The sequence below is a fragment of the Rhipicephalus sanguineus genome, chromosome 4 (assembly GCF_013339695.2).
Source record: "Rhipicephalus sanguineus isolate Rsan-2018 chromosome 4, BIME_Rsan_1.4, whole genome shotgun sequence".
NCBI lineage: Eukaryota > Metazoa > Arthropoda > Arachnida > Ixodida > Ixodidae > Rhipicephalus > Rhipicephalus sanguineus.
Genome location: NC_051179.1, coordinates 203745506 through 203773291, shown reverse-complemented (window position 1 = coordinate 203773291; position 27786 = coordinate 203745506).

Genomic DNA, 27786 nt, shown 5'->3' with positions numbered 1-27786 from the left:
TGTCGCACGTATTCCGCACGTATTCAAATCATGCCTGGAAGCAATGCAATAAAAGATAAGAACGGTTTTTTATGCTTTATTTTTTTCTACCAGTGGCAATCGGTATTATGGACAATACCTGTTACATACTGCATGTACACATAGTGCATGTACAGATGAAAAAATCACAGCATATCCACGGAGTGAATGATGATGAGTGGGCGAAGCTGCGGAGGTTCATCGGTAAACCGTGAATCTTCCGTGAATTCTGCCCAGTACATCATCACCGACGTGAGATCGGGCGCGTTTATACTAAAGGTTCGATGAGTTATGACGACTTGCAGCTCACTTTAATTTTACATGTAAGCTGTGAATTTTCATTGTTTAGAAAACCATTGCTTTAGAAAACATGTGGCGTCTTTCGTTAAGCATCTGGCGTCTTTTCGCTTTGCTTTAGAAACATCTGGCGTTCTTTCGTTTTGCTTTTACAAAACATCTGGCGTCTTTCGTAGGTTTATTTCATCAATCAACGGCGTTTTGAACAAAATTTTTATTGTTTAATCACGCACAGGAGAAATCTCACCAGGCACTACCTTGGAGGTAAACAATGGCTGCTAATGGGAATGAGAGACAGAAGAAGTCGGCTTTTAGCTAACACTTACGCTTCTACTTCTACTAACGTTTCCTACTGGAACATGCCAATGGCTGCTAATGGGGAATGAGAGACAGAAGAATTCGGCTTTTAGTTAACGCGCACGCTGCGAATTTTTTATTGTTCAACAACGCACAGGAAAAATCTCCCACCGGCACCACCTTGGAGGTCAAAGCGTAAGACTTGTTACGCACTACTACTACGACTACGACTACGAGGGACGAACGGGTGCCGCCTTAAGGAGCTTCGCCCCTAAAAACATCGGTGGCCGTTATGCTCTGTGAAGGTGTGACCAGCGAAGCTTGATAAAATAATCTGCGTCAGTCTCTTTTTAATTAAGCGTGAGCTCTCTTTAAGGCTAAACCCAATTCAGTGGCATCATGATACTTGCATTCCGCATTTATTCGAATACAATGTGAGCTTTTTCTCCAAATTTTTGCTACTAAAGTCGCTCCTCGCGTTACAATCGAGCAAACGCCGTATTCAGGCGGCGGTGTGCGATTGGTGGCGTTCATCATTTTCCCATGTGTCGTATTTTGTTGTCTTCAGGCTTCACCCGCAAAGACTGTTTGGAATGCTCCGCGCAGACCGCGATGCGATGTTCCAGACGCGCCACGATTGTTTTAGATCTTTCTGTTAAGATTGCGCGCGTTACGCGAATAGTCTAGAGATTACGCGGCCACCAGCGATAACACTGGAACATTCGATAGAACATGTATAAAAGCCGACACGCTTTACGACTTGTCAGAATTATTGACGGTCGACGCTCTGACTGACTCGTTTCCCGCCCACAAGTTCGGCCAAATAAAGAGTTTCATCTGGTTTCATCTTCGACACGCCCACTGCTGCCTTCGTCAACGTAACAACCCTGTGACAATATACAGTACAGCAGGTAGATGCATCTACGCACACTGATGTTCCCATTCTGCATGTATACGTGGTGCTAAACGCTCTAGCGATGCGAGCAAGCGAAACCGAAACTGGAACTGAAATCGGCTGCAAGATGCCGAACTACTTGCGTAGTAACACAAATGTGCGGATGCCCCGCCTCCGTAGCCTTCGCTCCAGTGCCAAGAAAAGTTGTCGCCGAGTATAGTACACAAAATAATGAATAAAAGCCTGCCCCTTCAGTCATCAGTCTTAATAAAACCTAGAGGTCACAATCGACAGGCGGAACAACTAAATCTTAACCTGCCGATAGTCCACAACGTTTACGGCCGTCGAACAGTATCCTTCGCTGGTGCAAAAATCTGGAACAGTATCCCTACTCTAATTAAATGCCTGCCAAATATGACGCAATCGCTCAGGAAACTCTTCCTATCGGGGAGTTACCAGTCACCATATTGATATCGAACTAATAACTCTGTGTACATGCGCATTGATTCTGTTCTTTTTGTTTGTTTTTTTCATGATCGTATTTTAAAATGTGATTTGTTATTGAATCTTATATATCAAAATTGTACTCGCTAAATAAACCCCAATATGCAATGTCTGTAACGGATCCTTAACTAGCCATATCGGCTACGCATCCGGATGTTCTCGCAGCAATTATTGCAAATCATTTCAATGAAAATAAAAAAAACATTCTTGATAGTTCGTGCAACCTTTCCAGTAGCATGTGCATTTGAAAATTTCGCATTGTTGAAAATGACACTTAGTGGAACCGGCTTTATTAAGCAAACTTTATCATAAAATGAACAGTTGAGAGAGTTGATGTGTATTCATAGTTAAAGAAAGTGCGGAAAAAAACCCTACAGCACAGAGAAATGAGAATGAAAGGCACAGGACGATGCGCTACTAGCAACTGAACCACAAAAACCAAAAAAAGATATACACAGACAGTATAAAAAAACTACAAAATTAAAAAATCACGGAGTCGCGGTAAGATTGAAAACAGGTCTAAAAATACCAAACACGTGTTAAACTTCAGTTCCTAGTACCACGTCGTCCGGTCTCCTTCATTTCTATTTGTGTTGTGGTTTTGTTTTCCCGCTTTAACTATGAACTTAAGCCCTGACTGCTTTACGGCCTCTATAAGTGCGTGGCCAAATTTTATTCAACCTCATGGCATATGAAGTCCTACGATCCAATGTGCCAAGCCATAAGCCACTATTTATATGAAATTTTTAATTTTAAGTATGTGATTGCCTAATTTTAAGTTGAACCTGCAGCCGTAATGCTGGGCTTAATTTTCAATGTGGTAATTATGCATAAGCCATGAAGTGAGGAATTAAACATGAAGAAGCTTAAGTTGTAGATGGCACTCGCTGGCATAGATATAGTGTAAACATAGATGTAGTAATTGTGCACAATAGAAGTATTGGTACATTATAGCCATGTGATAAGTGCGAGAAAATCCCAAGCATAATTTCGCAAATTGACGTTAACACAAAAGTGTTTTATGCCGGGGTGCACCAAGACTTCAGTGACGTATTTCCGTCACAGAAGTGACGTTGAAAAAATTTACACGATCAGATGGAAAAGAAAAAAATCACAGCATATCCACGGAGTGAATGATGATGAGTGGGCGAAGCTGCGGAGGTTCGTCGGTAAACCGTGAATCTTCCGTGAATTCTGCCCAGTACATCATCACCGACGTGAGATCGGGCGCGTTTATACTAAAGGTTCGATGCGTTATGACGACCTGCAGCTCACTTTAATTTTATATGTACGCTGTGAATTTTCATTGTTTACAAAACCATTGCTTTAGAAAACATCTGGCGTCTTTCGTTAAGCAGCTGGCGTCTTTTCGTTTTGTTTTAGAAACATCTGGCGTTCTTTCGTTTTGCTTTTAGAAAACATCTGGCGTCTTTCGTTGGTTTATTTCATCAATCAACGGCGTTTTGAACAAAATTTTTATTGTTTAATCACGCACAGGAGAAATCTCACCAGGCGCTACCTTGGAAGTAAACAATGGCTGCTAATGGGAATGAGACACAGAAGAAGTCGGCTTTTAGCTAACACTTACAGTTCTACTTCTACTAACCTTTCCTACTGGAACATGCCAGTGGCTGCTAATGGGGAATGAGAGACAGAAGAATTCGGCTTTTAGTTAACGCGCACGCTGCGAATTTTTTATTGTTCAACAACGTGCAGGAAAAATCTGCCACCGGCACCACCTTGGAGGTCAAGATCTGGTACTAGCGTTACGACTGGTTACGCACTACTGCGAGGGACGAACGGGTGCTGCCTTAAGGAGCTTCGCCCCTAAAAAAGTTCCGTCAACGGGCGTCGAACACCCGACCGCTCGGTCCGCAACAACAGATGCCGGGCACGCTATCCATTGCGCCATGATCACAGACTCTAGCGGCTTTACAAACGCGCCTTTTACAACTACTACTCTCCCGGTCGGTGGGGTGGTGTTGCCCTCTGGGAGCGGTTAAAAAGATTGGCCGCGTATCTGCGTGCTTCGCCTGTAAATGTCGTCGAAAGACGATAGAGGAGCGCTGCGTGAGATATGGGCGCCATCTGGCAATACATCGGGAAGCGAGCTTGTGCAGAAGGCACGGAGGAGGAAAGTTCTTTCCTACCTCCGTGGCAGAGGGCTTTCGTTGGCGCGTCGCATTTTCAGCGCAGCCGATTTTCAGCGTAGCTTAAGAAACTAGGGTCTTTAGAATTACGTATCTATGTATTTTCTATTAAAGGAACACACCACCTAATACTTACCTAGTGATGTTGCGCCTCAGAATTGCGTAATATTTACTTTTTGATCGGCAACGTTCGCCAGTATGAACAGCCGTACAAGTTCAAGATGGTTGGGCAAGCGGTTCAACTTTGCCCGGGTGGCTGAATCGAGTGACAGACAGACAGACAGACAGACAGACAGACAGACAGACAGACAGACAGACAGACAGACAGACAGACAGACAGACAGACAGACAGACAGACAGACAGACAGACAGACAGACAGACAGACAGACAGACCAAAATTACTGCGTTTAAGTTCCCCAAGAAAGACTATCGTCTTTAAAGACGCGCCGTTGCTGCGACTGTCCCATTCGGCGCGTTTACAATAGAAGTGTATTTGCGACAGACCAAAATTTCTGCGTTGAAGTTCCCGTAGAAAGACTATCATCTTTAATAAAGTAATTCGTAATTACTGTGGCCTCCGCGATTAGCACGTACAACGCGTTACACGTCCGTCCCATTCAGCGCGTTTTCAATAGAAGTTCAATTTTCTCAATGCCTTAACACACCGCGAGGTGGCGACCTTAGCGCAAGCGTCGTCAGCTCGTGCAGAGGGCACGGAGGAGGAAAGTTCTTTCCTTCCTCCGTGGCAGAGGGCTTTCGTTGGAGCATCGCTAAGAAAAAGAAGAGTAAAGGGTTTCTTTTTTTTTGTCGAGCCTGGTGGCACACTTGTCACCGCCCCGTTATAAAGGGGACGCTCATAGCATCCATCCATACATCCATCGTAAAAGCGTCGGCCTCGCTCATAACATTAGGCTAATCCAAACGAAAAAAAATCACAGCATATCCACGGAGTGAATGATGATGAGTGGGCGAAGCTGCGGAGGTTCATCGGTAAACCGTGAATCTTCCGTGAATTCTGCCCAGTACATCATCACCGACGTGAGATCGGGCGCGTTTATACTAAAGGTTCGATGAGTTATGACGACTTGCAGCTCACTTTAATTTTACATGTACGCTGTGAATTTTCATTGTTTAGAAAACCATTGCTTCAGAAAACATCTGGCGTCTTTCGTTAAGCAGCTGGCGTCTTTTCGTTTTGCTTTAGAAACATCTGGCGTTCTTTCGTTTTGCTTTTACAAAACATCTGGCGTCTTTCGTTGGTTTATTTCATCAATCAACGGCGTTTTGAACAAAATTTTTATTGTTTAATCACGCACAGGAGAAATCTCACCAGGCACTATCTTGGAGGTAAACAATGGCTGCTAATGGGAATGAGAGACGGAAGTCGGGTTTTAGCTAACACTTACACTTCTACTTCTACTAACGTTTCCTACTGTAACATGCCAATGGCTGCTAATGGGGAATGAGAGACAGAAGAATTCGGCTTTTAGTTAACGCGCACGCTGCGAATTTTTTACTGTTCAACAACGCACAGGAAAAGTCTCCCACCGGCACCACCTTGGAGGTCAAAGTGTAAGACTGGTTACGCACTATGACGACTACGACTACGAGGGACGAACGGGTGCCGCCTTAAGGAGCTTCGCCCCTAAAATAGCTCTGCGACGCGCGCCTGCCTCACGTGGCTGTAACAGCGCGTTCCCCGCTCACGCTCATAATGAAACACAAGAAAGGACATGGGACGGAGCGCCCGTGTGGGAGGTCGCTCACGCGCTCGTGCGGGAGGTCGCTCACGCGCTCGCCGCGAGGAAAATCGCGGCCGGGCTAGCGGGACGGCAGATCATCGGTTCCGTGATGTTGTGAGCTACAACTGGATACCAGACTTTTAGCAGTGAGTGGACTTTTTCAAGTTTTACAACCTATTTTCACTTCGACTACGCCACCGGCGGAGCTAATCCTCACCGCTGGATCTTTCGACGGGAGGTCGCTCCCGGCCCCTGGGCCGTTTGGTGGGCTCTGTTTTTTAACATGCAATACGTCGTGGGAGGAGAAGAACTCCACCCCGAAGACTTCTCAGAAGATTCTGGCTGGCATTTGGCTAGTCAGAGACGTTCTTCACCCAAATCATCGCAAGCTGGGCAAGACGCCGCTGTCACCGGAGCGAATCATAAGACTGGAGCTAACGCCACGTCCGAGCAAAGTGAGCGCACCAAGAATGGAGCAAGCATCAAAAATCGCATTATTCGCCGTAGTAGGATGCCGCCGCTTCCCAGAGAGGATATCAGAATTGTGCTTAGAATCAGAGGAGGCCTGAATATCTCCAAAATAGGCCCGACTATGGTGGCTGATGCTGTCACCACAGCCGCCTGCATTGAGACATCGAAACGTGAGTTGGACACGATTTTACCTAATTTCCAACAGAATATCATCGTGGTCAGCACTCCCAAAGAGGAGAATGCTACCAAGTATGCCAGAATCAGAAGAATTTTGGTGGCGGCTCGCATGCACGAGGTAGCGGCCTACCGCACGGCATCATACGCCACGTGTAAAGGCATAATCAAGGGCATCCCCCGCGGTGACGGACCCGAGGTTTTGCAACGCAAGATCGTTAACTCAATGAACCCCCTGGCCTTGGCGGCCAAAAGAATCAAGGAGACCGGCACCGTCATAGTCGCCTTCGACGGTTACCGGGTGCCTAACTACGTCAGATACGAAAATGCACTGGTCAGATGCACACTGTATCGGAAACAGATTGATATCTGCTACGTGTGTGGTAGGCTCGGCTATCGTGCCGATGTATGCCCGTCGCCCAGTGAAGCCATATGCAGGTGATGTGGAGCTTCAAACCCCGATGAAGAGCATCATTGCACACCCAAATGTTAACCGTGTGGTGAGCGCCACCTCACGCTAGCAAAGGAAGGCAAACAACGCTTCCAAATACCATACGTCGTTCGACGCCGTCGACGAGAACAAGCCCAAGCCGAAAGAAGCCGTACAAGAAGCCCTTCGCCTGACCTTTACTGCGACGACCAGCAACACACCCAACGCAACAGGGATGCCTCTAATGCTGGACAAGCCGGCCCTGATGGACGACCAGACACGGAACGCCGTCCCAGTTCGAGGGGGCGCCGCGGTTCCAGATCACGATCCAGGGGCCGACGTCGTTCCAGATGCCCCTCCAAGCGTCACTCCCAAGATCGTTCTAAAGGGCGATCCACCTCCTCGGTCCGTTTCGAGTCCAGGAGTCACTCCAGATCCCGCTCCAGGTCCAAGGGCCGCCAGCTGCATCAACAGTGGTCGGCTGCCTACAAGGGGGACCTCTGCAGCTGGGCCGATCGTGTGCGGGGGGGAACGATAGAGGTGACTTCGGGTTCACTGCCGGAGCATGATGAGAATTTCTCAAAGATAAAAAAATTAGAGCAAGAAAACGCACGTATGAAGGATACCATTGCTAAACTAATGGCCGAAATAGCCGAGATTAAGAACGCTAGGAATGGGCAACCACCTGCTAGTGTCACCATAGAAGCTATGGAGGTCCCTATGGCCGAGAGCAGTGACGAATCTCGACCGCAGAAAAGGAGGGCCATTGCTCGCGAGCAGGAAAATGCGTCAGGCAGAGCGAAATCTGAGATACGCGAAATGCTAACCGCGCTTAGCGAGGGTTTGAAGCAGCTTGGTGACAAATTCTCTGCACTCCAGAATAACGTAACCGCCTTAGACGAGGGTACCAACAAGCGCTTAGCCAAAATGGAATCTTTTCTCGAGAATGTGGTGGCACCGGCTCTCCCACTTGTACCACCCATACGCTCTACTCATATGGATTCTAGCTCTATAGCCACGCTCCATACTCCAACTAGGAGCACGCCACAGCCCATACATGATGGCAGCGCCCCTTGAAACATTTTGTATTTGGCAATGGAACTGTAGAGGTTTCACTAAGACGAAAGCTCCTCTACAGCAATACTTGCGTAGCTGTGAAAAACCAGCTCACGTTATTATCTTAGAGGAAACCATGTCACCTAGTGTCTCGCTAACCGGGTTTCGCCCGGCCCCTAGTCGAAGTGGACGTAGGAGGGTTTGCACCTTCGTTTGCAATAAGCTCACTCATCTAACTCATGATCTCAATATGGCCACTAGCAATATTGAATACGTCATGACAGAGATTATTCCTGGCCGCATCTTCCGACGCAGCATATATATTCTCAATATCTACAGTAGACCAGAGACAGCGCTTCAAGGCCCTACTTCGTAAAGCTGTGAACCTAGCAGGCTCCAACCCCCTCATTGTTGCCGGGGACTTTAACGCCCCGTTTCACACCTGGGGCTACAGGTACGATACTAATAAGGGCAACGAGCTCTGGCAGAATGCTACGGATCTCGATCTGACACTGATCACTGATGCTAAATTTCCTACCAGAATCGGTACGTCCTCATGTAGGGACTCTACCCCTGATCTCACTTTTGTAAAAAACATTGCCGAAGCTAAATGGAATAATTTGGCTGAGGACCTTGGCAGCGATCATTATATCAATGCGACCCAGTTTTCCATCGCAGGAAGAAAACTGCGCGATCTCTTTTACACGGATTGGGACAAATTTCGTAAGCTACGGGACGACAGACCTCCTTCCGACTCCAGGCCCACCCTAGAACAATGGATGACTCAGGTTCGAGAGGACGTCAGGCGCGCTACCTCAAAGATATGCACCGACCTCCCCATCGAAACAATGGACAGTCGATTAGCTGACCTACTAGAGGCCAAACAGTCCCTCTTAAGAGGTGGAAGAGACAGCGTCTCAATCGTAGGCTTCGCAAAAAGGTGTCTGAGATTAACAGAAACATTGAAGAGCATTGCAGGATTCTCTCGAAACAACAGAGGGATGCGGTCTGCAATTCCGTAGATGGTCAAATGCGTAACGGCAGAAATTGGAACTTACTTAAGCACTTACTCAATGAAACTAATAACAAATCCAATCAGAGGCATGTTATAGCCAGAACCACACACAAAGCCGTAGGAGAAACTTTTGAGGAGGAGTTGATACGTAATTTGGCTGGCAAATACCTACCAGTCAAAGCAGGTCAGTCTCCAGCGCATCCTGACTACCAAGGTCAGGATAACACCTTTCTTGATGCGGAGTTTGGAGTAGAGGAAATCCGTCGGGCCCTGCACGAACTTAATGGCCGATCTGCATCGGGCGCGGATGGTATTTCAAACAAAACATTGCGCAACTTAGATGATAAGTCAGTGGAATACCTCACGGATGAAATTAATGAGAACTGGAATAACGGAAACGTCCCTCTAGCTTGGAAGACTGCTGTTGCAGTCCTCATCCCCAAGCTGGGAAAAACACCCAGCATTGACAGTCTGCGACCCATCTCGCTTACTTCCTGCGTGGGCAAAATTGTAGAGCATGCGGTTCTCAACCGACTCTCGCGGTTTTTGGAGGATAATGAGATTTACCCCTATACTATGATTGGATTTAGAGCAGGTCTATCTACACAGGACGCCATGAAATTAATTAAACATCAGATTATTGATAGCAACTCCAGTGACAAACGAGCCATTCTAGGCCTCGATTTTGAAAAAGCCTTTGATAACATACTTCACTCGCATATTTTAGCCTCAATATCTTCCCTTAATCTAGGCAAACGCTTTTATAACTACGTTAGGTCCTTCCTCACTGACAGGAAAGCTACTATCAAAGTTGCTGAACTTGTATCACAACCGCTAGATCTGGGGGGGAAAGGTACACCACAGGGTGCCGTTATCTCACCCTCATTTTTCAACATTGCATTGGTCTTTGCAGAAAGCTTCTCAGAATTGAGGGCATCGGACATACTATGTATGCTGATGACATCACTATATGGTGCACCGGAGGTAGCGATGGTCAGGTTGAGAGTGCTCTTCAGGAACCCATAGACGTTATCGAAGCCTATCTCGAACCCTCAGGCCTTAGATGCTCTGCGTCGAAATCGGAGCTCCTTTTATATCGACCCAAAAAAATGCGGTCCGCGGCCTAAGGGCTGGGTACCCCTCGAGAATAGCAACATTAAGTTATTCACTAAGAGTGGCGGCCACATACCCAGAGTTGATTCAATCACTATCTTAGGCATGACCATTGAGTCGGGTGGCTCGAACTGTAAGACTATAGCCAAGCTCGTTGCCAAAACAGATAACGCCGTTCATCTTATTCGGAGGGTTTCTAATCTACATTGTGGACTCAAGGAGGACAATCTCCTTCGTTTAATGCATGCCTTTGTACTCTGCCACATCACGTACGTAGCAGCTATGCACCGCTGGAAGCGGGCAGAGAGAGACAAATTGAACGCACTGCTTAGGAAAGTCATCAAGCGAGTTGTTGGATTCTAAAAAGAGACAGGGCGTGCAAACACGGACACAAGAAAGAGATCAGGACACCACAAACGCGGCGTTTGTGGTGTCCTGATCTCTTTCTTGTGTTCGTGTTTGCACGCCCTGTCTCTTTTTAGAATGAATACGTACCAACTAGCTCAGTTCTCTGTTATTCTAAGAGTTGTTGGAATACCGATTTTTGCTCACGCAGAGCGTTTACTTCAGCTCGGTATTCACAACACCCTAGAAGAGATCGCGGAAGCTCAGGAACGCGCACAACTAGCTCGTCTCACTACTACCAAAGCGGGTAGATGCATCCTACGGGATCTCGGTCATCGCCCCGATGTGATCGCAGGAGACTTTTCCAACATTCCTCATTCTGTTCGCGAAAGCATTACGGTGACGCCTATCCCTAGAAACATGTACCCCGATCATAACCGTGGTAGAAGAAAAGCAAGATCTGCTACCATCCTTAAGCAAATATATAATGATCAGCGACAGGTCAGCTTTGTGGACGCTGCCTCCTATAGAGGCGTTGCGACGTTGCGACGTTGTAGGACCTCGGGGCTACTTTCCCCAATACCTTAGCCTTTTGAGACCAAGCCTGGCCTTGTACGCGAACTACGTCTCCCGGTAGGAGTGGCCTCAGCTTTCTTAAGCAGCCGCTTTATAATCTGGACACCCTTTTCTGCTAGCCCGTTGGAACGTGGAAACGCTGGGCTCGAAGTTATATGTTTGAAATCGTACCGTCTGGAGAACGTGGCAAATTGGTGACTTGAAAACTGGGGGCCGTTGTCCGTGCAGACTTCCATCGGGATTCCGTACCTGGCAAAGATGGCTGCCAACTTGTCGATAACCGCAGTTGCCGATGTTTCCTCGAGTTTTTCCACTTCTGGAAAATTCGAGTAGGCATCAAAAACAGCAAGGTACGTGGCTCCAGCATAACAAAAGAGATCTACGCCCACTCGGTACCAAGGGTGATCAGGAGGGGTTCGCAGCAAGAGGGGCTCGTCCGGTTGTTTGTACGCATAGGTTTTACATACCGCACAATTGCGTACAACTTCGTCAATGTCAGAGTTCAAACCAGGCCAGAATACTAAACGCCGTGCCCTAGCTTTGCACTTATTTAACCCAAGATGGCCCTCGTGAATGCGGCTTAGTGTTTCTGGACGCAGTTTCTTCGGTATGATTACTTTACTGCCTTTCAGAAGAATTCCGTCAACCACTGAAAGTTCCGAGGTGAATGGCTTGAGTGTTCCTTCGACGTCTTTGTTTGAAGCCAGGCTTTCTACTACCGCACGTAGCTCAGGGTCATTAGATGTTTCCCGAGACAAGAGCTGTTTGGTTCTTTCGCTCACTAAGGATGACAAAACAGCAACTGCGTGTACCTGAATGTCGTCGAAATCCACCGTGTCTTCACGCTGCGGCGGTGTGGCCCTGGACAGCATGTCAGCAAGGACCAACTCTTTGCCTGGAACAAACTGTAGAACATAGTCGTATATTAATAAACGAAGAAAATATCGTTGAAGTCTTGGGGGCATGTTCCCGATATCTTTGGACGAAATAGCGAGCAACGGTTTGTGATCGGTGTCGATGACAATTTTCCTACCATACACAAACTGGTGGAACTTCTCACAACCGTATGCTATACCCATCGATTCTTTCTCTATTTGAGAATAACGCTTTTCAACGTCGGTCATGGCCCGGGACGCGTAGGCTATAGGGCGCCAGCCACTGGCGTGTCGCTGGAGCAGTGCAGCCCCTATGCCATCCTTGGATGCGTCTGCTGTTATCTTTGTTTCTTTCGCGGGGTCGAATATAGCGAGGAGCGGGGCAGTGCGCAGTGCTTCGCATACTGTGTGCCATTCCTGAGCGTGTTTTTCTGTCCAGTCAAATACGGTGTCCTTCCGTATCAGGCTTCGAAGAAGCTTCGTTTTATCAGCGAGAGTTGGTACATATTTTCCAAAATAGTTTATCACTCCGAGCATACGTTGTACGGCAAGTTTATCGGTTGGTACGGGCATTTTTCCCAAACAATCTACAAGAGCTGGATTTGGACGTATTCCCGCTGAGCTGATAACATCGCCCAAGAAAGCTATCACCTGGACTCCAAACTGGCACTTCGCCCTGTTGAATGTTAGCCCTGCACGTTGTGCTGCGCCTAGGGTGGCTCGAAGGCGACTGTCATGCTCTTGCTTGGATGACCCCCACACGAGAATGTCATCAATGTACACTCTCACACCCGGTAACGGGTCAAAAATCTCGCTGAGTGTTTTCTGGAATACTTCGGGTGCCGAAGCGATGCCAAATGGAAGTCTAAGGAATCGATAGCGCCCGAACGGCGTAGCGAATGTGCATATCTTTGAGGTAGATTCATCAAGCGGAATTTGGTGAAACCCTGCATTAGCGTCCAGTCGACTGAAGAACTTCGCTCCGGACAGCTCCGCCTCAATATCTTCGCGTTGTGGCATCTGGTAGTGTTCGCGTTTCAAGCATGCGTTTATGCTTCTTGGATCCATGCATACCCTGAGGCTACCGTCTTTTTTTCGTACGATAACAAGCGGGCTTACCCAATCAGTAGGTTCGTCCACTTTGCAGATGATGTTCGCCTTTTCCATGCGTACCAGCTCTTTCTGCAGTGGTTCTCGTAAGGCCAAAGGAACACGACGCGCTGCCTGGATCACTGGAACTGCATCGTCACGTAGTACCATATGATATTGCCGCTTCACGCACCCAGTGCCGTTGAAGAGGTGGCTGAATTTCGGCGCCGTTGGCGTCATTCCTTCAGTGGTCACAGAATCAACAGCACGGGAAAGAAGTGCTAGGGATTCAGCCAGTTCGAGACCTAATATACTCTGGCCCCGCTTCACAACAAAGAAGTCTGCAAGGCACCGACGATCGTTGATCGTAACCACTTGAGTTGTCACTCCGTAGTGCACGATAGCGTTTCCGCTATAGGACCGTAAAACGGAATTACTTGCCCTGAGGGGTGGCTTCGTTCGGAATCTGTTGTACACTGACAGTGGTAATAAATTGGCTTGGGAACCAGTATCTACTTTGAATGCAACTTCTTGCTGTCCAACTAGGGCCTTAACAACCCAATCTGTTTTCTGGATTCCGCACACGGTGACGTCCAGGATTGCGAAGTCCTCATTTTCATGTTGTACTTGGTCGACTTCATACTTTCTGCAGCAAATCGCAAAATGATTTCGGCCAGCACAAGCGCGGCATATTTTGCCGAATGCGGGACACTTCCTCGGCTCATGTCTTCGATTGCACTTGCAGCACTGGGCAGGGACTTTCCGGCCTTGAGTGCGATGTAGGTAACTTTTTTCGGTAGCGTCCACTCTTGCTTCGTTATCTTGCCAAGCTTCGTTTTGCTTGTTCGCGAGCTCTGCTGCTTTGCAGATTTGTTCGGCTTTCTGGAGCGTCAAATCCTTCTCGCGCAGCATTTTTTCTCTCAGTTTAGCGTTCCAGGTGCCAAATACGATTTGGTCGCGAATCATCGAGTCAGAAAGCGAACCGAAGTTACAATACCTTGCTTGCTTGCGCAGGTCTCTTATGAAATGCTCCACTGGCTCAGCTTCATCTTGCGTCCTTGTTCTGAAGACGTATCTTTCGTAGACTTCGTTTTGCTGCTCTGCACAGTACTCTTCAAATTTCTTCACCAAAGTCTGGTAGTCTTGCTTGCTCTCGCCTTCAGCGAACGTAAAGTTATTGAAGACTTCTAATGCGTCTACCCCAGCAGCAGTCAGGAGCCTGGCTGATTTAGCCGCTTCTGTCAGTGGTGTTGCTGGCTCTGTTGCTTGTAGAAACAATTCGAACTTTTGCTTAAACAGCTCCCAGTTCTTCTGAACATTTCCTGTCAGGCATAGTCGGTCGGGTGGCTTCAGTAGTTCCATGATTGTGGGCACAGCCGAACCGCCGTTGTAGCATCCGCCGTGGATCCGCCCACTTCTGACACCATGTATTAGCCACAGGTAGGCTGATTAAAGATTGAACGCTCACCGATGTAACAGGAAGCAGCAATGCCTTGCCGGGTTTATTGTCGTCGCTTATATTAGCCATCATCAGGTCGGTGCGCACCGGAGTGCGCACGAGTGATACACAGCATGATACAGATGCATCCTACGGGATCTCGGTCATCGCCCCGATGTGATCGCAGGAGACTTTTCCAACATTCCTCATTCTGTTCGCGAAAGCATTACGGTGACGCCTATCCCTAGAAACATGTACCCCGATCATAACCGTGGTAGAAGAAAAGCAAGATCTGCTACCATCCTTAAGCAAATATATAATGATCAGCGACAGGTCAGCTTTGTGGACGCTGCCTCCTATAGAGGACGCCAAGCCTTCTCAATTGTAACCGTTGATTCGAAACAACAAATTACCAATGCTGCCTCGGTTCGGGCCAGGAACTGAGAAATTGCGGAACAAATGGCAATTGCACTAGCCTTCCTTGATGACACGCGAGACGCTATTTATAGCAAGCCGAGGTCAGCAGTCAGAGCATTTGAAAAAGGCGTTATTTCTAACAACGAGCTTTCTAACAACGAGGAACACGAGCTGTCACTAAAAGGTAAAGATGGGGCACATTTGCCGGCCCACTGCAATTCCCACAAGTGTGAGCCGTATTTGCATAAAATTCAGATTCTTGGGAGAAGCAGAGACACCACTGCTCGGGAGCTGTTGGAAGCGTTTCACATAAAAGCACGAGGTTTATTATGCATTAGTGACACTTCACTGTTCCTTTCGCAGGCAGAGAGCACGTTCTTGCATCGCAGGTTGTGATTAAGATGGTATCCGATTGTTGTGAGCCTACCCATTTGCGCATGTCTATACCTATGTATTGCATTGCACAAAACGTTATCTGTTCGTTGTTTGCCTCGCTTTCTGCGCATGCGTTTGCATATATATATATATATATATATATATATATATATATATATATATATATATATATATATATATATATATATATATATATATATATATATATATACTACTGCAGTAAATTTGGAATAAACAGTCGAAAGTTTGCGCTCCCCTTAACCCTCCCCTTGTATTTTCTTTGCGCGAAATAGCCACTTCCGTGGCTTCTGAAAGAACATGAACCGACTAGCCCAACAACGTGTGCTTCTGGATTACATTTCTTCTACAGTGGGCCCGTGTCTGAACCTTAAAAACCCAGCTTTGAGTGTAAACGCCCTCGTAAACCGCATCGTTGACGCAACCTGTCGTGCGAGGCTCATCTCCTTCTGTCTGCGGAAAGGCCTCATTCCAGAAGATGTGAGTGCCCTGTTCGGGGATGTAACACCTTCATTTGGTCAGGTTGAGCGGCTGTGTAAAATTTTCAAGTTTGAACTGTGGCGGCAGGTACGCTTATTTTTTGACCTGCTTCGAGCGCTTGTGTTTAGTTCGGACCCGGAGTGGTTGGCACTGAGGAAATTTCGCGAAGCCAAGCGGTCAGCTGCCCACATCACTGAGGCAAAGTGGAGACAAGTTCTAAGGGATGGCCGACGTTTCATTACCAAGAAGCCTGCGCGCATGGTCCGAGAAGGCCTGGTTGTACTGGGAAACGTTCGCATCCCAGACAGTATACGCAGTGTGCTCAACAAAGGCCCGAAATTTAGTCACGAACCTTCTCTGCCGGCTCACGAATTGCTGGCATTGAACAGACGAGTGGCTGGAAAAACCGACACAGAAGCTAATGCTTACAAGAGGGCGTGGAAGTTCTAGAAAAAAATGGGAGAAGAACATTTCGTCTCACGTAACAAGGACCCTATGGCTGCAGTAGCTTCATTTTTTAAGCGCAGCAATCTCTGTTTGCTTCAAGCAGATAAAACCGGTGGCTTCGTGGCAATGGATGCAGATACATACAGTTCCAAGGCAAGAAAGGCAGTCGACAAGAACTTCATGAAGATAAAAGCAGGTGAAACAAGAGTGAAAAGCAAGGCGGTGGCTCTGTGTAAGGACTTGGATCTTGCTAAACTTGCCCGGTCCGTTGGAACTAGCAAAAACAACGCCCTTTCAGTTTTCTTCACTGCCAAAACGCACAAACCGAATGTTCCTTTCAGGACAATTGTTAGCGAACGAGGCACCTGGCAAAATGTGATTAGTAGTTTTTTAATGAAGCAGTTAAACCGTGTTGCTGTGAAAGACCCGTTTCGGACTGAGAATTCCTCGTGTGTTACCCGCTTCCTTTCCACGAATCCTACGATAGGCTACTTATTCTCGATTGATGTTGAGGACTTGTTTTATTCTGTGCCGCACGATGAATTGTTTGCATGTGTCAAGAATTGCATAGAAGAGAGTGGTGCTGTTGCCTTTCAGAATGCCGCGGGCATGACCATAGAAGCTTTTATGTCCCTTCTCGAGTTTTATCTTAAAGTCACCTTCATCAGTTTTAAAGGAGATTTTTATATGCAAAGACAAGGCATTTGCATTGGCTCCTGTGTCGCTCCTGTGTTGTGTAATTTGTTTTTGTGTTCTATTGACCGTGCCTTGCACCAACATTTTAAGGGGGGGGGGAGGTGTTAAAAGTTTTTAGATATGTTGACGACTTTTTGATCATTTTAGAGCAACTAACCACTTCATATCAGCCCATCGTTAACAATGTTTTAGCGGCATTTTGCCGTCTCGGGAAGGGCTTGGTGTTTACGCACGAGTTGCCGACCGATGGTGCCTTGCAGTTTCTGGATTTGAGTATCAACCTGCAGGAGCGCCACGCCTGTTGGCTTTATTCGCCCAGGTCTAAAAAAGAATTGCTGCCATTCGAGTCGGCGCATTCCAAGAGCGTGAAAAGGGCCACAGCCAAACACTGTGTAGAGTCTGCGCTAACCAGGTCATGCCCACACGTCATGCAGAAGGGCTTTCAAAACCAATTGGATCGCTTGACCTTCGCTGGTTTCCCTCGCACGCTCATTAACGCGGTCGCCGAGTCGCTCCTCCAGAAGTTCAAATGTGAACACCACAGTGCTGGGGTTGAGCAAGAGCGAGGAACGGTGAGACCTGAGGTCGTCCCGTATATGCACCGGATTTCACACAACCTCAAGAAGGTTGCAAACAGGCACGGCGTGCCAATTGTTTTTTCCGCGCCACGGAAGTTATCTCAGCTTTGCCCGCGTATTCTCAATGGCGGGAACAAGAAAAGTGGCTGTGGCAAGAAGCACGCAAACTCATACACAAAATGTGCCACCGGTGTTGTTTACGAATTTCCGCTCTTCTGCGGCAAGACGTATGTCGGCCAGACGGAAAGGTGCGTGAATGAGCGTGCGCGGGAACACGAGCTGTCACTAAAAGGTAAAGATGGGGCACATTTGCCGGCCCACTGCATTTCCCACAAGTGTGAGCCGTATCTGCATAAAATTCAGATTCTTGGGAGAAGCAGGGACACCACTGCTCGGGAGCTGTTGGAAGCGTTTCACATAAAAGCACGAGGTTTATTATGCATTAGTGACACTTCATTGTTCCTTTCGCAGGCAGAGTGCACGTTCTTGCATCGCAGGTTGTGATTAAGATGGTATCCGATTGTTGTGAGCCTGCCCTTTTGCGCAGGTCTACACCTATGTATTGCACAGCACAAAACGTTATCTGTTCGTTGTTTGCCTCGCTTTCTGCGCATGCGTTTGCATATCCTCTTCAGACCCCGCGTGCATTAAAATGCACATTTGTTTTTTCCCGGTTTTCGAAATTCACGCCGCTATTAGAGCCAACATTCTTGGTGCAATCGCATGCTCTATCATGTGGTGCCATCTGTTCAGCAATACAGGAAGCATACTACAGTGGAAGCCCCGTTTTCCCGCTTGGAGTCATTCTCGTCGTCGACGTTCTGCTCATGGCGTCCAAGTAATTTACAAATTACTGAATAATTATCGTGTCACATTTCTTAAATATTGTTTAAATCTACTTAGGAAGGGTTTAGGAATAATTTCTGCATGCCATGTAACCCTAACAGCGAGTATTTTTGTTATCACAAGCTATTTTCTTCAAATGTGCATTATAATGCACACTCGGTCTCAATGGGTGTTTTTTCCTGCGTATGTTTGCCAATCTCATGCGGTTCGTTACTCTTTGGCATTAAGCTTTGGCGTTTGTTTCACCTAGGAATCAGTGATAAAGAAACGTGTTCTTGAGTCATGACCAGCAACCACACCTCGGACTTAGAATTCTCATACGATGAGGCTGTCCCTTCCCCATTACCTGTTGCCGGAAGACAGGTGTGGTGCAGAATTTGACAATAGGCAGTTTTCGAATAGCGTACGCTAAGTTGGCGTTAGCGTTTGATGCCCGCTATTTCCGTCACTTAACGGGAGCCCGCAAGCAGAACCGTACAACGCATGCGCAGTTGCGCGAAAAGCCAACGCAAGGCTTTGCGTACTCTACCCGAAAGCTCCCTAATGAGTTACCACGGAAGCTGCTGAAAGCCAAGGTCGGGCCCATGCCTTCTGAGCCACGAACTGTGCAAGCAAGCCACATTTCAGAGCTTGGGAACTAGGGATCCTCCTCGAGCTGCCGAAACCCAGGATATTCTCAACGCAGTAGGAGTGCGCACGGGGGGCGGGGGGGGGGGGGGGGGGCAGGGGGTCAGCCGCCCCCCTAGTCACCTAAGAGAAGGCGCAAAATCTGACTCGTACATTGACTTAGAAGGGGGGGGGGGCGCTGCGATGACCCCCCCCCCTGATGGGGAACCCTGCGCATGCCTATGCTCAGCGTACAAAGTTCCGGTGCATCACGTGCAACATCGTTCTTTGCATCACATCTGCGCGAAACTTCTCCAGGCAGTTTCACAACAAATAAGCGCGCTTTTCGCGAGCAAATGTAAAATTTCGTTACAGGCGAGTGTCGTTCATTTTCTGTGCATTGAGACCCAGTGTGCATTATAATGTACACACTGCTGTGCAAAAACTGTTTGCCGTACAGACGCAATTTTTTTCTGGTTCAATACAGCATGTGTGTGCATTCCAAAAATGTGTTTTGATTTCACCTGTGTGGCCACAAATTTGCTCAGGTCTCAGGAGGATATATGTACTACTGCAGTAAATTTGGAATAAACAGTCGAAAGTTTGCGCTCCCCTTAACCCTCCCCTTGTATTTTCCTTGCGCGAAATAGCCACTTCCGTGGCTTCTGAAAGAACATGAACCGACTAGTCCAACAACGTGTGCTTCTGGCGTTATTTCTAAGCAGGCCCTCCGGCTACTCGAGGGTAAGGAGCGTGAGCAATTTGCATGCAGCGTGAGCAATTGTGCACATCTCAGAGTACAGTATTAGCGCGTACCTCAGGCAGGAAAGATGTGTTGAAATTGTGCGAAAAACGAAAACAGTGGCAACCAGATATGTTTATATTAACGCAAGTGGAGTTTAGCACGCCTGTCACGCAGGCCAGCGTCTATCTATCTATCTATCTATCTATCAGCCGCCTACGTCTGGGTGCTGTCATGATCGTCTCCTTAACTTGGTGTGCACCGAAATTGTCATGGGAGGGTAAGAGGATTTGAGGAATATGACCATCAGGTCATGACATGAATAACGTAAAAATCATGTCGCGTACGTCGCCAAACCCTTTCCTCCAGACACGTGTGACACATACCCGTTTACCACGGACCGTGGTGTAGGGGCATGCGCCACAGGTGATTGACAGTTTATATCTACCCAGGAACGCCAGAACAGACACTGGTAATTTAAATGTGAGAGCGTCAAGAAAAACCAACATCGACAGCGTTGATGCGACGAATGCAGGAATCGTAGTAGGAATCGAACCCAAGCATTCTGCCATCCTGCGTGGCAGTCAAGTATTCTACCACAGAGCCACGCCCGGTCTATAAACTGGTTTAAAAAAAGACAGCCTATGCAGGCATAATGCCGGTACAACGTCAATTGTGGTTGTGGTGCTGGCCAGGGTGTCGGAACAGAACGAAGACCGAAAACGAAAAACGACAAAGAACGATATTTTCAACTGGAACGAAAGCGTAAACGAAACTTTATTTCGTTCCGGAGTGAAACCGAAATTTTTTCAATCGTTTTTCTGTTCAGGAGAAAGCTTCCTAATCCGGAGCAACTGAGCTCATGCATTGTGAGCATATCTCAGGGTACAGTATTAGCGCTCCATAATATTTAAGAGTAGCGCAAAAGACGGGACAAAGCACAAGAAGTTCACAGACGACTTTTGCGCTGCTCTTAAATATTATGGAACCTTAACAACTAGCCCAGCTGTCGACCTTGCTACAGTATTAGCGCGTACCTCAGGCAGTAATTCCAAACCAAGGATATGTTGAAATTGTGCGAAAAACAAAAACAGTGTTTATATTAACGCAAGTGGACTTTTGCGTGCCTGTCACGCAGGCCAGCGTAGAGAGGGCACTGTCGGCACTGAAGTTTGTTACAGCGAAAGCTGTTATGAGATCACAACAGCTGCTTTTGGCGCCATAGTTGTCCGCCACCACTGGTATCCGTGATCGCTATTGCGTGATATAAGAAAAAATTAAATGAGAATCAAATTTGTAGGATCGGATGGGATTTCAACCCGCGCCCTCTGCGTGGCAGTCTGGTCTTCCACCACAGTTCCACGCTGGTGCTCGTAACTCCTTCGCAAAAATACGCTATACAAGCGCCATGTCGGGCAAGGAATCGTGTTAATATGGTAATATAGCGTGGCAGAAGAATAAAATAACAACCAGTCATCACACAATGCTAATAGCGCAGAGTGTGTTGTTTAATGCTTCCCACCAATGTTGCGGAGTTGCCCCACCAGAATTTGAATGACTCCGGAATCATTCCAAATTTTCGCGACCCCGGAATGGAATGGGGACAACGCTTGGAGGAATGGAATGGAAATAGAATTAAGCGCCTTTTGCATGGAATGGAATGGGAATGGAATTACGTCTTTTCGGAAAAATAGAGCACGTTTTCTTCTACGTGCTGCTTTTCAAACATCAAACATTAGTAAGTCAGAGCCTCGAAATTAACAATAAAGCAGTATTTTTAAAATAGCTTCGCTGAGTACAAGTACGGTACATTTAAAAGCAACGCGCCTACTAGAAACTGAGACATAAGTTAGTGTACAAACAAATGCATTATCCCAGCAGATACCGAAGGGAGAAACAAGTTATCCCTGTGCGTTGGTTCCCATTGATACCCCCACACGAAAGTGGCGAGTACTCTAAGCGCACCCTCATCTTTACCTCACGAGCAGTTTAGTACCAGCCACATGTAAATAACCTTCGCGACAAGGAAGGCATTGCATACCTGCGCACAGGCGAACACAGAAATTTCTCCTTACCCCATCCATGCTTGCGAGGCGAGCTTGACAAGCGTGAATGCTGACGAGCAGTGCGGTCCAGTGTTCCGTATTCGATACAAAGGCACAAGGTGCACGAGCAGTGCACTGTTCCAATTAATACCAGCAGATCTAGAGGGTCTTATTCCCCATTCCGTGCCAAATCTTATTAAAGACGATAGTCTTTCTTGGGGAACTTAAACGCAGAAATTTTGGTCTGTCTTTCTGTTTGTCGGCACGTCATCCGATTCAGCCACCCGGCCAAAGTTGAACCACTTGCTTACCGCCCACCCATCTTGAACTGGTACGGCTGTTCATACTTGTGAACGTTGTCGATCAAAAAGCAAATATTACGCATATTTGAGGCGCAACATCATTAGGTAAGTATTAGGTGGTGTGTTCCTTTAATAGAAAATGTATAGATACGCAATTTTAAAGACCCTAGTTTCTTAAACTGCGCTGAAAATTCGACTGCGCTGAAACTTGTCTTCCTCCGTGCCCTCTGCACAAGCTCATGTTGTGTTTCGGTTTCGGTTCAGTATTGCATTGTACGAATGACAGGGGGCGCCGCTCTGGCATTCCTGTTTGATTCCTGCTTTACCCAAGCGACGTGTAAATAAGAGAGTCTCTGGAGAGTACTCGTTGAGTGCGGACGTTTCTTCTCCTTCGGCGCATCGCACCAAACAGCACGTTCGGGCTGGCCGGCGTCCCCACAGGTCGCGTTGGTCACCGCGGCTCTTCGCCTGCCGCTGCGCCGGGACTACCATCCCGCAACACAGCACTCATGTTTCCCGACGTATTGCCAGCTGGCGTCCATATCTCACGCAGCGCCTCTTCTATCGTCTTTAGACGACATTTGCAGCGAAGCACGCAGATACGCGGCCAATTTATTTTTCTCCATATTCACGACCGCTCCAGACGCGTGGCAAAACTGCTTAGTCTTCTTGAATACTACTTTTGCCAGCGTAAAAATACGCTATGTCGTCATTTTAGCATTAACACATTTAAGCATAAACAACATAAAAACACCACCATTCCTTCAAACGTCCTGACCATGCAAATACTATAGGTAGCGGGAGAACTGCCCCTATGGGAATTAGTAGGGTGGTTGTACTGCAAGAGATATGTCACCAAGCTACTATCCCTCGACCTCGTTAACGTGTTTTGCGTACTTTTGCAGTTCTTAATGCATCTGGTGACATCAGCTTCATGGGGTGTTCATTCTTAACTCGATAAAACTATCCCCCGCAGGGGCGTCTGCGGAAGCAGGCGTTTGGTGTGTAGCGACACCACGGACACGAGCTAACGGAGGGGTTTCGAACCCCTCCCACGCCTAGCCGTGCGTGGCTTTGCCGTGTCCGGGGAAAAGAGGATCCTGGGGGTTGAGCCGACGCCGGATGATTGGACCTTTAAGGCCCCCCGGCAGACGCAACACACCCCTTTGGCCCCAGCTTCACGTAGACGGCACCCCTGGGCTGACCCACCCAGGGGAAATCGGCAGTCGCCTTTTCCTGTCTCTCTCTCCCCTCATCTTCGTCTTTCTCTCTCACTTTAATCTTTCCTGTCCTCTCCTCTCTTCCATTTACTTCCACTTTCCCTGGCGGCAAGGGTTAACCTTGTGTGTGTGCCCTCTCTTGGGCACATTATATTTGGTTATAGTGGCTGTGTACAGCTGGCGTTGGCATGCCTTATATAAACATAAGTGCTGTCGCGTCCCCATGTTGGGCTCCATGGTGGGCGCCTGGCATGGCTGCCGAAAATACACTTTTCTTATGGCCTCCACTTCCTTTCCCAGACTCAATGATCGTCCCCGCACAAAGAGGGGACGCACCGAAGATACAGTTAACCTATTATTGAAGCCAAATGAAATTTTCCCGCGATTCCACGTCATCCATTGTGAAACACTCGATAAGAATGCCAGAACAATCTCTCCCTTCGTTGTGCCGAAATGCCTTATTGAAACACTGGGCCATGGTTATCAGGCAACTAGAATGGCTAGCGGAGACCTTCTGCTTGAAGTTCAAAGCAAAGCCCAATACGAAAAACTGTCTAAATTTGCTTCATTGGGAAACACACTTGTCTCAATCACCCAGCATCGTTTTCTCAACAGCTCGCGAGGTGTGGTATCGGATCAGAATCAGAATCAATTTTATTGTGATTGGTACAAAGATAACATAGTGATAATATACAGAAGGAGGTCCCGAAGTCAAAGACTGCAATGGGACATCCTTTTCAAAATAAATAAGAAACTCAGGTTACAGCATAACAAAACATATGAATTTAAAAGGTGTAAATAGAAATGATCGGCACTGAAATAGAACAAAACTAAATTGTACTAGAAAAAAAAGGAACATACAAAGTAACAAGAACGAGGTTAGATCTTCATCAAGACCTTCTCGACCTGATAGAAGCGGAGCTCCTCGAGGGCTGGAGTGAACAGCATGTGATAAATGTCCAGCGGATCAAAATCAGGCGCGATGACAAAGAAATCTTGACAAAGCACCTAATCCTCACATTTGGCACAAGCACCCTACCAGAACATGTCGCAACAGGAAACTTGAAACTTAAGGTCAGACCCTACATCCCCAACCCGCAGCGTCGCTTTAAGTGCCAGCGTTTCGGTCACGGCTCTCAGAGTTGCCGTGGCCGTCAAACCTGTGCCAAGTGCAGTTCACACGAACACCCTGCTGACAACTGTGTGGAAACCCCACACTGCGCAAACTGCGACGGTGGGCACCCCGCCTACTCTCGCACATGTCTTTCGTGGAAAAAGCAAAAGGAAAAAAAATCACACTCAAGGTCACATAAAACATCTCTTTTAGGGAGGCGCGCAAACGCCTTTCTTTTGCACAGGGTCATTCGTACGCTGATGTGGCACGCACGGGGGCAGTGCCACAAAGATTCCCGGCGGTCGCGCGTACCACGCACAGTGGACGGGCGGTAGCGCCATCTGCCCCCTCAGTGGAAGCAGCCCATGCTGCTCCGCAACCAAAGGGCACGCAGGCCTCTGGATCTGCAGGCCCAGGGCCTTCTGCTCAGGCAGAAAGCCCCAAAACTCTGACACCCGTGCGCGTAAGCCGCGAGCGGGCATCCAGCGTCTCTGCCGACGCGATGGAAACAACGGCAAGCCCAACGGAGTCTCAAGCGCCGAAGGAACGGCGCAGCTCCTTGGAGCGCGCCAAAAAAGAAAAAGCCCGCATCACAGGCCCTCGAAAGGGCTCTGTGACTTAAGGCGATAGTTCTTCCTGTACACACAGCACTAACTTACACTCAAAATGTACACACAAATTATACAATGGAACGTTAGAGGTCTTCTAAGAAACCTCGACGATATCCAAGAGTCGCTACATGAACACTCGCCAAAAGTGCTGTGCGTACAAGAAACACACCTAAAAGCTAAGAACACCAATTTTCTACGCCGCTATCCTATATTTCGAAAGGACCGGGATGATGCTGTAGCGTCATTTGCTGGTGTAGCCGTTATAGTTAATGAAGGAGTAGCATGCACACGTTTACCACTACAAACGTCCCTCGAGGCAGTGGCTGTTCGAGCGGTTCTTTTGAACAAACTCGTCGCCATATGCTCTATCTACATACCTCCACACTACCACCTTCAGAAACATGAATTCCAATCATTAATAGATGAACTTCCAGAACCGTATCTGGTACTTGGGCACTTTAATGCACATAGCTGTCTATGGGGTGACTCTCGCTGCGATGCGCGAGGTCGTCTTATTGAACAGTTCATTTTCTCTTCCGACGCATGTCTCTTGAATGAAAAAGAGCCAACATATTATAGCCTCGCCAACAATACCTACTCGGCCATAGACCTCCACATCACATCTCCATCACTTCTACCCCTACTCAAATGGAAAGTCATTAATAATCCTTACGGAAGTGATCACTTTCCTGTAGTTCTGAGCACACTAATAGCAAATGAATGTCCTCCACAGGTTCCCCAATGGCAAATTGATAAAGCAGATTGGGAACATTTTCGTTAAGTGGCTCTCCTAAGTTGTAACGACATGTGTGCTTTAAGCATGAATGAAGCTGTAGAATATTTTACTGCTTTTTTGATTGATGCTGCAATCAAGTGCATCCCACAAACAACTGTAGCTGCGCGGCAAAATACGTGTGCCGTAGGTGGAACACTGAGTGTCGAAACGCGCACAAAAAACAAGGCATGGAGGCTGCTTCGGGACTCTCCGACAGCCGAGAATTTGGACAGTTTTAAGAACATAAAGTCCCAAGGCAGGCGAACGCGCCGACAGGCAAGACGGGAAAGTTGGCAGAAGTTTTTATTGGGCATCAATTCATATACACAGGAGGCTAAAGGCTGGAACATGGTTAGTAGGGTAGCAGGCAGACAAGCACATTGACTTCCTCTAGTTAACACACAAGGCGACAGCTTGGAAGACCAGGCAAACTTCCTCGGCGCACACTTCGAACAGGTGTCGAGCTCGTCGCACTATACTGAAGCTTTCCCACGATACAAAGGAAGAATCGAAAAAGAGAAACTAGAGCGCAAATCCACAAATCACGAAGCATAGAATGAACCTTTCTGCATAGCTGAGCTACCAGCATCGCTTAATTGCTGCAATAAGTCCGCTCCAGGCTTCGACTGTGTTGTACATGAAGTGTTGAAACACCTGCCGTCTGAAACAAAAAAAAAAAAACACTCCTTTCCTTGTATAATGCTGCTTGGCTTTCCGGAGAGATCCCTTCTGCCTGGAAAGAAGCCGTTATTATTCCGAGTTTGAAACAGGGCAAGGACCCATCCTCAGTTTCTAATTACAGGCCTATAGCCCTAACAAGCTCTCTATGAGTAAGACTTCTTGCTGGGCGAGTTGGTTGGAAGCTATGGGGTACATTTTAGCGCAAACTGTGAAAGAAAGCACGGGAAAAGAGTAGAGGAAAGCAGAGAAAGGTCGAGCGCTAAACTTCAACTGTTTATTCGAAAGGTGAGGTCAACAACAAATAACCATGTGCGCATGCGCGCGCCAGTAAGGGAAAAAATCACACTTTCATGTCAAATAATTGCATCTCGTTTTGGAACAGACAAACGGACGTATCACTGATACAACTCGTGCCTCTCTTCTTAATATGGAACGCCTCCAATAACTCTCGCGCTAATGTGTCACTGCTCCTACCTATTATCTGGATCTCACGAAGCAGAGGCTCACAATTGCAGGCTGCGCAATGCGCAGGCAAGTGCGCGTTTCCTTTATTCTTTAATGATAATTCATGCTCCCGTGCTCGGTCGTTGACACATCGCCCAGTTTGGCCCACATACGTCTTCCCACACGACAGCGGTATCTCATATACAACGCCCGTCGTGCATTTCGCCCGTCGTTGCCAGAAGAAGCACACCAGACCTTATGTGAAATGCACGACGGGCGTTGTATATGAGATACCGCTGTCGTGTGGGAAGACGTATGTGGGCCAAACTGGGCGATGTGTCAACGGACCGAGCACGGGAGCATGAATTATCATTAAAGAATAAAGGAAACGCGCACTTGCCTGCGCATTGCGCAGCCTGCAATTGTGAGCCTCTGCTTCGTGAGATCCAGATAATAGGCAGGAGCAGTGACACATTAGCGCGAGAGTTATTGGAGGCGTTCCATACTAAGAAGAGAGGCACGAGTTGTATCAGTGATACGTCTGTTTGTCTGTTCCAAAACGAGATGCAATTATTTGACATGAAAGTCTGATTTTTTTCCTTACTGGCGCGCGCATGCGCACATGGTTATTTGTTGTTGGCCTCACCTTTCGAATAAACAGTTGAAGTTTAGCGCTCGACCTTTCTGCTTTCCTCTACTCTTTTCCCGTGCTTTCTTTCACAGTTTGCGCTAAAATGTACCCGAAAGCTCTCTATGCAAGGTTTTCGAAAAGATGATAAACAGGCGACGCCTACACTTCCTTGAAACGCACTCTCTACTTGACCCATACCAATGCGGGTTTCGAGAAGGTAGATCCACACCTGACCACCTGCTACGTATCGA